This window comes from Impatiens glandulifera, chromosome 6, assembly GCF_907164915.1.
Source record: "Impatiens glandulifera chromosome 6, dImpGla2.1, whole genome shotgun sequence".
Taxonomy (NCBI): domain Eukaryota; kingdom Viridiplantae; phylum Streptophyta; class Magnoliopsida; order Ericales; family Balsaminaceae; genus Impatiens; species Impatiens glandulifera.
The window spans coordinates 4,095,724-4,104,386 of NC_061867.1; the positions used below are offsets into that span (position 1 = coordinate 4,095,724).

Below are 8,663 nucleotides of genomic sequence, written 5' to 3' on the forward strand. Positions count from 1 at the left end.
AGCTAAGGTATAATAGTAAAATTACTATAAAATAATATTAATTTAGTTAAAAATAAAAACAATTTTAATTTCCTACATTGCCAAACAATAACAAAAACTAATGACATATATATATATTATAAAATAAAGAAAAGAAATTAAAATTTAGTAACAGCTTGACTTGTGTGTACACTTTGATTATGCAGGCCCAGGCCCAGTCCATTCTCTATTTATTACACAGCTGTAAAGCATTCATCCTTGGCCCACTTCCATAATCATCCATCAATTTATTCAACTTCTTATTACTTATCTTCTGCTGGATCATCCTTCCTATCCTGCTCATAGCTACACAATATAATAACCAATTCATAAATATTCTGTAAAGTAAAAAAATCGAGATTTTGATGTTATAATGATGCCGAGAATGATGTACATGACACCAAATCTTCGATCAATAACGTTAATTCAATTTTTTACCTTTGAGTTTGATGAGAAGGAACTGTAATCATAGTAGCCAATTGACAACATCTTCATTCCTATGATCACATTATTGAAGCACAAATATCGACCGTAGGATGATACATCTTCGTAAACACATATATGAGCATCAATCAAGAAATTCAAATCGACGGTCACGAATACACCATCTTTCGTACATCTCAGCCGCTCCTTTTAGATAGGGATGTGTGATGGATAAATCAGGACCAAGGAGTAATCCTGAGTTGACACTCACCAGATTAATCCCTCTGTCCATTGCTAATGCCCAGGCTGTCTTCTCTGCTAGTGTCTTGGATAATGCATGCCACAAGCTGTTTACAGAAACGTAAATAACCTTCTTATATTTAATATTTATTCCCCCACCAAATTTATTATTTGAAAAAAAATTAAGTTTAATAAAAGCGTTTTAAATAAGAATCGATATTTGTCCAATTACCTTGAATTTTTTGCAAAAATTAATGTCACTCCAGTTACGCTCGTCAATGTCGTCTAACATTGTTTTCCGATCATCTCTCCATAGGACGGCTGCGGCGGAGGAGATGAACACTACTTTGTCTATGGTGTCGGTTTGTGCACACGCTTCTAATACGTTGTGGGCTGCTCTTACTTTCAATTTCCGCCATAAATTCCTGTAACATTTATATGCATAGATAAGTAAAATAGTCAACTTAAGAAATTAAAAACTACGAGAAAACATTTATTTGAATTGATTAAGATAACTAAGATTGAATACAAGTGACCAATTCAGTAATTGGGACTTTGACAATTTAAATATTACATATTATGATCAGGTGCAATGGTTGTGGCACAAACTAAGCAATGAGAGAATCAAACAAAATTTATCCCTTTTAAGAAAATATATTATATTCATTGGGGGTCAAGTTCAATGTCCCCATATAATATATCAATTCAAATAAATCATTCCTTGAAAATATAATAATTTCATCAAAATTTTCAAAAAAACAAATAGATAAACAGCTCACTCTATCATTCAATCAAAGTTTCTATAAACAGTGAATCATCATCAAACTGTACCAATTTACATCATCACAATTCAATATAATATGATTTTGCCATTCAGATTAGCTGAAATGAGGACAAATTCAAGCAATTTCCTCATAAGTCAATTAAGAATACAGTATTTAACATTATTTCTTTAAAAAATTGAAATCAATAAGAAACTAATTGAAGATCTAACTCAAATCCAAATCAAGTAATAAACAGCTGACTGTTCATATCAAAAGTAACGATTATAAGGAATATGAAGAAGCGGAAAAGGTAAAATTGGAAACTCACATCATAAATAGGTTGATCTGGAGAGGTTCAAAAGCGTAAAACAAACCAGAGCAATCCTTCAAAGGCATCAATTATACTATGATATCAAACGGATCGGATCGGAAAATCTTCAATCTATTCGAACAATCACAAGATAAACCGCTAAACAGTACCGTATCTACTTCATCTTCTTCTTCCCTACACAACAACAAAATCGATTGATTTCACAAACAAATCGCGATGAATCGATTCAATCAACCGAGATTCGAGAACAAACCTTGATTCTGGATCGCGGCGTGGAACTGTGTAACCTCGTTCGAGTAACCGCTTGACCAAGCTTGAACCTAATCGTCCAGATGCGTCCATTACACATACTGGATTATCTGCGATTGTAGAAAGAAGATGGAGCCATGCAGAGATAGATAGTGAGGTTTTGTGAAATGATGAGAGAGAATAGAGAGTATAAATATAGAAATGGAGAAGAGGGAGTTTGTTAGCATTCAAAGTGCGTGTGAATTGTGAAATGGGAGTCGGTTGGGAAGTGGTTGTTGGAAAAGAATGAAGAGAGAGAAAAATCTAGTGTGAGAAGAAAAAAACCGGGTTTATTTGATCTGTGCATATCATAAAAGCGGTTTGGTGGAACGTGATATGCCCGCCTAATAGTTATTATAGATCAAGAAGTGTAAGTAAGTGTGTTTATTATAAAGACTATTCTCAAAAATAGAAAAAAAAAAAAAAAAAGTTAGTTAGGTGATTTTTCTTTCGATTTTAAAATGTAATTGCATGTTTTCAAAATTTATTAAAAAATATTATTTTTATGAGAAATAATTTGGGAAAGAATTTGGATAAATAAATGACATGGTGCCTAATATGTTTTTCTCTTATCTATTTGTTTACACTTTTACTTTTTTTATTTATTTTGACTCTACTTATTTTTTTTTAATACAAGGTGATTGGTTAAGTGAATGATATGACATTTAATTTGATTTTTCTCTTATCTCTTTTCTCACCTTTTTATTTATTTATTTTTATTATAAGGTGATTGGATAAGTGAATGATATGGTGCCTAATCGGATTTCATTCTTATCTTTCTACTCACACTTTATTTTATTTTTTTTAATTAAGGTGATGAAACATTATTCCTTCTCCAATTTCAATAATTTTTTAATTTTTTTCCTTAAAAAATTTCTTATAATTTACTATATCTTTTATAACAAAATAAAATAAAATTTTACTTTTGACCAATTTTAAAAAAGTACTTTTTTATAAATTAAATATTGAAAGATCCTTAAATGTGGATAGATGGTGTGTCACAATATAGATCATAGAATATATGCACCAATATTATAATAGTGAATAAATGTTATTTGTGCTCTAAAATAAATGGGAATATATATATAAAAAGTGAATAATAGTGATTAGTGAATATATATATATAAAAAGTGATATGAATCTATAAATTAGAGTTAAGTTAACTTAAAAAAAATGTAAATCAATAAAGTTTGATCTATATATCATTATATGTGTAATCATATTCTATAACCAACTAAACAATTTTTTTTTTAAATTAATATAAATTTATTATATTTATTTAATAATATATAAAATAAGTAAAAAGTAAAAATAATTTTATTTTCGCCTAGGACTATGATTTAAAAAATTAGGATATCATCTTGCATTCTTATTTTCAAAATAAAATATATTTTTTTGAATGACTTTCTCCTTGACATAAGCCCTTTCATAATTCTATTATTTCTTATTAAATTAATATGTAGCTTCTCTATGAAATATTAGAAATGTGATAAGATATATTCTTATAATCATAGATGAGATTATAGTATATTAGTAAGAAACTTGGAATCTAGTTAAAATTATATTAATTTTAGAGTTAATTGTTATTTTAAATTATGTAATTTATTTAATTATTAAAATTACACATAAAAATATAATATTTTATGTTAAATGATATTAATCTTAAAATAACAAATATTTTAATTAATTAGTTTTATAATTTCATAGAAACAATAAAGTTAACTAAAACTAAATAAGACATAAATAAATTATATAATTATTTTATATATAAAAACTATTAATATATCCACTCCATAGTTATCACATTAACCTCAATTTAAAATTAAGTGAGAGTTTTGTAATTTTAAATATATTAGACATAAATAAATTGTTAATAATAAATAAATTAATTAAAACAATTTTTTTTTTACTTAGAAAGTCATAATAATAAGTAATAAATAATTAAATTAGGGTTAACAATAATAATTTAATATAAACTTTTGAAATGGTGATGAGAGTATGAATAACATTCCTTTCTATATAAACAAAATTGTTTTAAAATTATAAAATAAATGTATAATTCATTTAGAAAAATCATTTATAAATAGTAATATAATCCCTAATTTTTTTAAATTTTATATATAATAATATTCTTGATTGAACCACACCTGTCCTGTCCAAATCCCTAATGAACTTAGTCCTAGATTGATTTCTATTTTAACTCAATTTTTTATTTATTAAAACCATATTTGAGATATATAATTTAAGCCATCTTTATATCTCAATCTCTTCTTACCCTTATCATCAAATTGTCTCCTCCATCCGTATTTAATAATTTTTTCCAAAATTCAGATTCCAAACTAACCGTTACAAGATAAAAAAATAAAAAATAAAAAAAATAAATTGGTTGTAACTAGAAACAAACAAAGCCTTACCAAAGAAAGAGGAAAAAGAAAGGAGTTAGGTTTGAAATTCTCTTTATATATATATATATATAAAAAAAAAAAGTGGGACCCAAAACTTACGTGACTGGCCATTCAAAAATGGACGCGTAAACTTAATTTCATGGTTTCTGTGGGGCCCATATGCTAATTTTAAATCTATTATACACCACACAGAACGTACCGTTGAAACTTTTTATTTATTTATTATTATTTCAGCTTCAACTTTAATAATGTATTATTGATCTCTTAAACATTATACTTTTAATTCAGCTTATATAATACTGACCTTTTAAATATTAATGAATTCGAACCTTTTTTTTTTTATCGAATATATATAAAAGATAAAATTATTTCATAAAAATACAATTCAAGGAGACTCATTTGTCATGAGTTATTCATTATTACTTACACATTATCGAAAAATCACCCATATATAAACAAGAGGTATAAACTCAAAAAATTACATAAATACAATTTCAGCACAACTGACTAAAAAAGTTAGGTAAATTTGGAATTCTATCTGGTCTTCTTTCTATTTGTTTTTGAGTTTTTTCCGAGCATAATTAATATATATATCTCTCTGCGATTTAGTCGCTCTATTTCTGTTAACCTTTGTCATTTAGATGTGTATTACAAATTCATCAACTAATTTTTGTCAAGCGTTCGGATTTTTTCGTCTCGTGACAATTTTTTTAGTACCAAGTTTGACCGCCGTCATTAATTAGTGTTATAAATTTCATAATTTATATTTTAGAGCATCAAATATTAAAAGTATATATATATATATACAGTGGCGGACCTACAAGGGGCCTTGGGGGCTCGGGCCTCCCCAACCCTAAAATAATTTGTTTTTATATATATATTTAACAAATAACTCTTAGTCCAATTGGCTTTGAAGCTGAATGATGAACCTGAAGTCAGGTGATCAGTATAAAAAATGAGGAGGTATAGAGTGAGAGAATTTAATGAGGGAATTTGGTGAGGGAATGACGTGTCATCACCTTCATTGGTTGGAAAATGTAAAAGTAGGAGGAAAGAGAGAAAATAAAGAAATTATTTGATTTTTTCAGCGAATAAAATTATGCCACGTCATTCCCTCACCAAATTCCCTCACCTAATCATTTCTCATAAAAAATTATATATAAATTATATAATAATATTATTTATTTTAAAATTATATTTATATAATAATTATACATTATTTTTTATTTATTTCAATATAATAATACAAATTACTTTATAAGGGTAAATATAAAAATTAAAATAATAATAGTTTTTTATATTTCTTAATTTTAAACTATTTCAAAAATTTATAAGAAAATATAAATTAATATTAATAAACAAGTTAAAATAGTTACATTAGTTTTGTTCAGTATTTAAATAAAGAATTTGATATATTATTTTTATATGCATTAACATTCTATAATAGTAATCTCGAATGTCTATTCATTTATAATATATGTTTATCACGTTTTTGTATTTTTGTTCTTATTAATATTTTTTATTTTTTTATATTCTCATAAAATTAGGCTGAAACCTATTAAATTAGATTTTTATATTTTTTATATAATTAGTTTTTTATGAATTTGTTTTTGTGTTGCATTTGATAAAAAAATTTATTGAGAATTACAAGTGAGTTATAACTTTGCCTACAAAGAGGAGATCAAAATATAGTTCAAGCCATGTCATTGATTGCGAGTTCGAAAAATCAATTACAAAAATTTAGAGAAGATTAATGACATGATATTTTGGACCAAGTTAACAGTTTTTCTCAATTACACTCTCAATACTTGATATAAATGAGCATATGATAATTGATAGCAATGGTAGGCGAAGAGGAAAAGGGGAACTCATCACTAATCTTCATCATTATCGTGTGGAAATCTTTTGTCAGGTATAATAAATATTATTTCTTATTTATTAATAGTTATTATATATTATCTATTATCTACTAATATTTATTATTTATTATTTAATGCTAGGTTGTTGACTTGATTATGCAAGAAATGAATAATCGTTTTTCAGAAGTTAATACAGAATTACTTGATTGCATATCATGTCTTCATCCCATAAATTCATTCTCCAAATTTGATATTTGTAAACTCATTCGTCTTGCCAAACTTTATTCCAACATTTCACAGGCAGTGATTATTTATTTTTGGAACAACAACTTCGGGCTTACTTATTTAATTTGCGGGATGATCTTCAATTTTTTTCAATTGAATACTTGGGAAATTTTGCTCAGAAATTGGTTATAACAGAAAAAACATATAGTCTTTCCATTGGTTTATCGATTGATAGAGTTGATTTTAGTTTTACCAGTTGCAACTGCATCTGTTGAAAGAGTTTTTTTCGCAATGAAGATCGTGAAGACTAATTTGCGTAATCGAATGGGAGATGAATGAATGAATGATAGTTTAGTTGTATATGTTGAGAAATATATTTTCTCAACAATTGAAAATGAGCCAATATTGCAATATTTTCAACAAATGGAACCTCGTAGAATAAATTTGTCTTCTTTTGTACCGACTCATGGACAAAAATAATTTAGTAATTGTGCTTATTAGTATTTTGTAATTGTGTTTGTTAGTATTTTTATGTAATTACCAAGTAAAATTTTAATTAAAAAATACATTTATTTGATCGCCAAAAAAATGCTACGTTATTTGGTCTCTCCGAGAAAACATTTCTGGGTCCGCCACTATATATATATATATATTATCTGTAAAGTATTTATTTATTATAAAAGCTTAAAATAAATTAAGTTTATCTATAAAAAAATAAAAATAAAAAGGTGATCCTATTCAATTATTTACAATCTTCCAGAAAAATAGAGATTGCTATCTACAACTCCTAGCCGTTTTCTCATTAAATAAGCATTGACTTTCTTATATATTTAATAGGAATTTTGTCATTTTAAAATGATAAAGATTTTGACCTATTGAATATATATTTTTTCAAACTTAAAGATATTTTATTAAAATAAAATAATTATATTATAAGTCTATTAGGGTACTTCAAGTTTGAAAAATAGTTGATTAAGAAAACAAAGATTATTACTAGTTTATTAAAAATAAATAAATCAAGATACAACAATAAAATACAGGTGAATATAACAAATAATTAATTATAAATTTAGATGAGTTAATTATTAGTCCTTAACATACTAATTAATGTTAAATAATTAATCTGTAAATTATTTTTTCTTTACATAGAATGATTATCTAAGCGATTAACATGACTTCTATTCTCATTGTCATGACAATTATCTAAATGGAAATGTTCTTTATAAATAATAGAAATTATAAAAGAAATGATTATAACCCAAATATGTTGACATATCATATAATTAATCTCAATTCAAACTTCTCAACAACACTCAAAATTTAATTTTTTATCAAAGACTTACAAAAATGCTTTATAAAAAAAACAAAATTTTGGATTAAATTTTTTTATTTCCAAATCTCAATAATTGAAAACCAGATATACTCACACTAAACAATATCAAATATTTCTTTAGATCCAAATAATGAAATCTTAAATAAAATATTTTATTATCAAATTTTTTTATAACAAAAATCATATTATAATTCAGACACTTGTTTAAAACCCTCTACGAATCCACTAGATCAATGATAAAAATATTTTAGATGCTAGGAATCGGGTCCCATAAGTGAGAGTCAAATATCCTCCAAAAAACTGGACAACATTGAATCTTTTTATACATTCAAAGAACGAGATCTTAGATTAAATTTTTTATTCTTAAAATGTTTCCAAACAAAAATCATATTAGAACGCAAACACTTGCTTAGAACTCTCTAGCGAAACAACTAGATCGATCATAAAATTATTTCGAATACCTTAAATTGAATTAGGTTCCTTAGGGTGAAATCCAGATATCATAATCACTAGACGACATTGGATCTTTCTTACCTCCAAAAAAACAAGATATTAAATTAAATCTTTTGTTATTAAAACTTCTCTAGTGATACCACTAGATCGATGATAAAAATATTTCTAATGTCGGAATAGAACCCGGTCCCATGGATGAAAGCATCCTTAAATACAACTGGACAACATCGGATTTTTCTTTACATCCAAACAACGAGATATTAAATAAAATCTTTTATTTTTAAAATTTATCTAGCGATACCACTATATCGATGATAAAAATAT

General features: G+C 25.9%; 1 pseudogene; it reads right to left on the bottom strand.

Annotated features, from left to right (window-relative positions):
* LOC124941772 lies at window positions 1–2,179 on the bottom strand (annotated as a pseudogene).
* Between the last annotated feature and the right edge of the window lie 6,484 nt (window positions 2,180–8,663).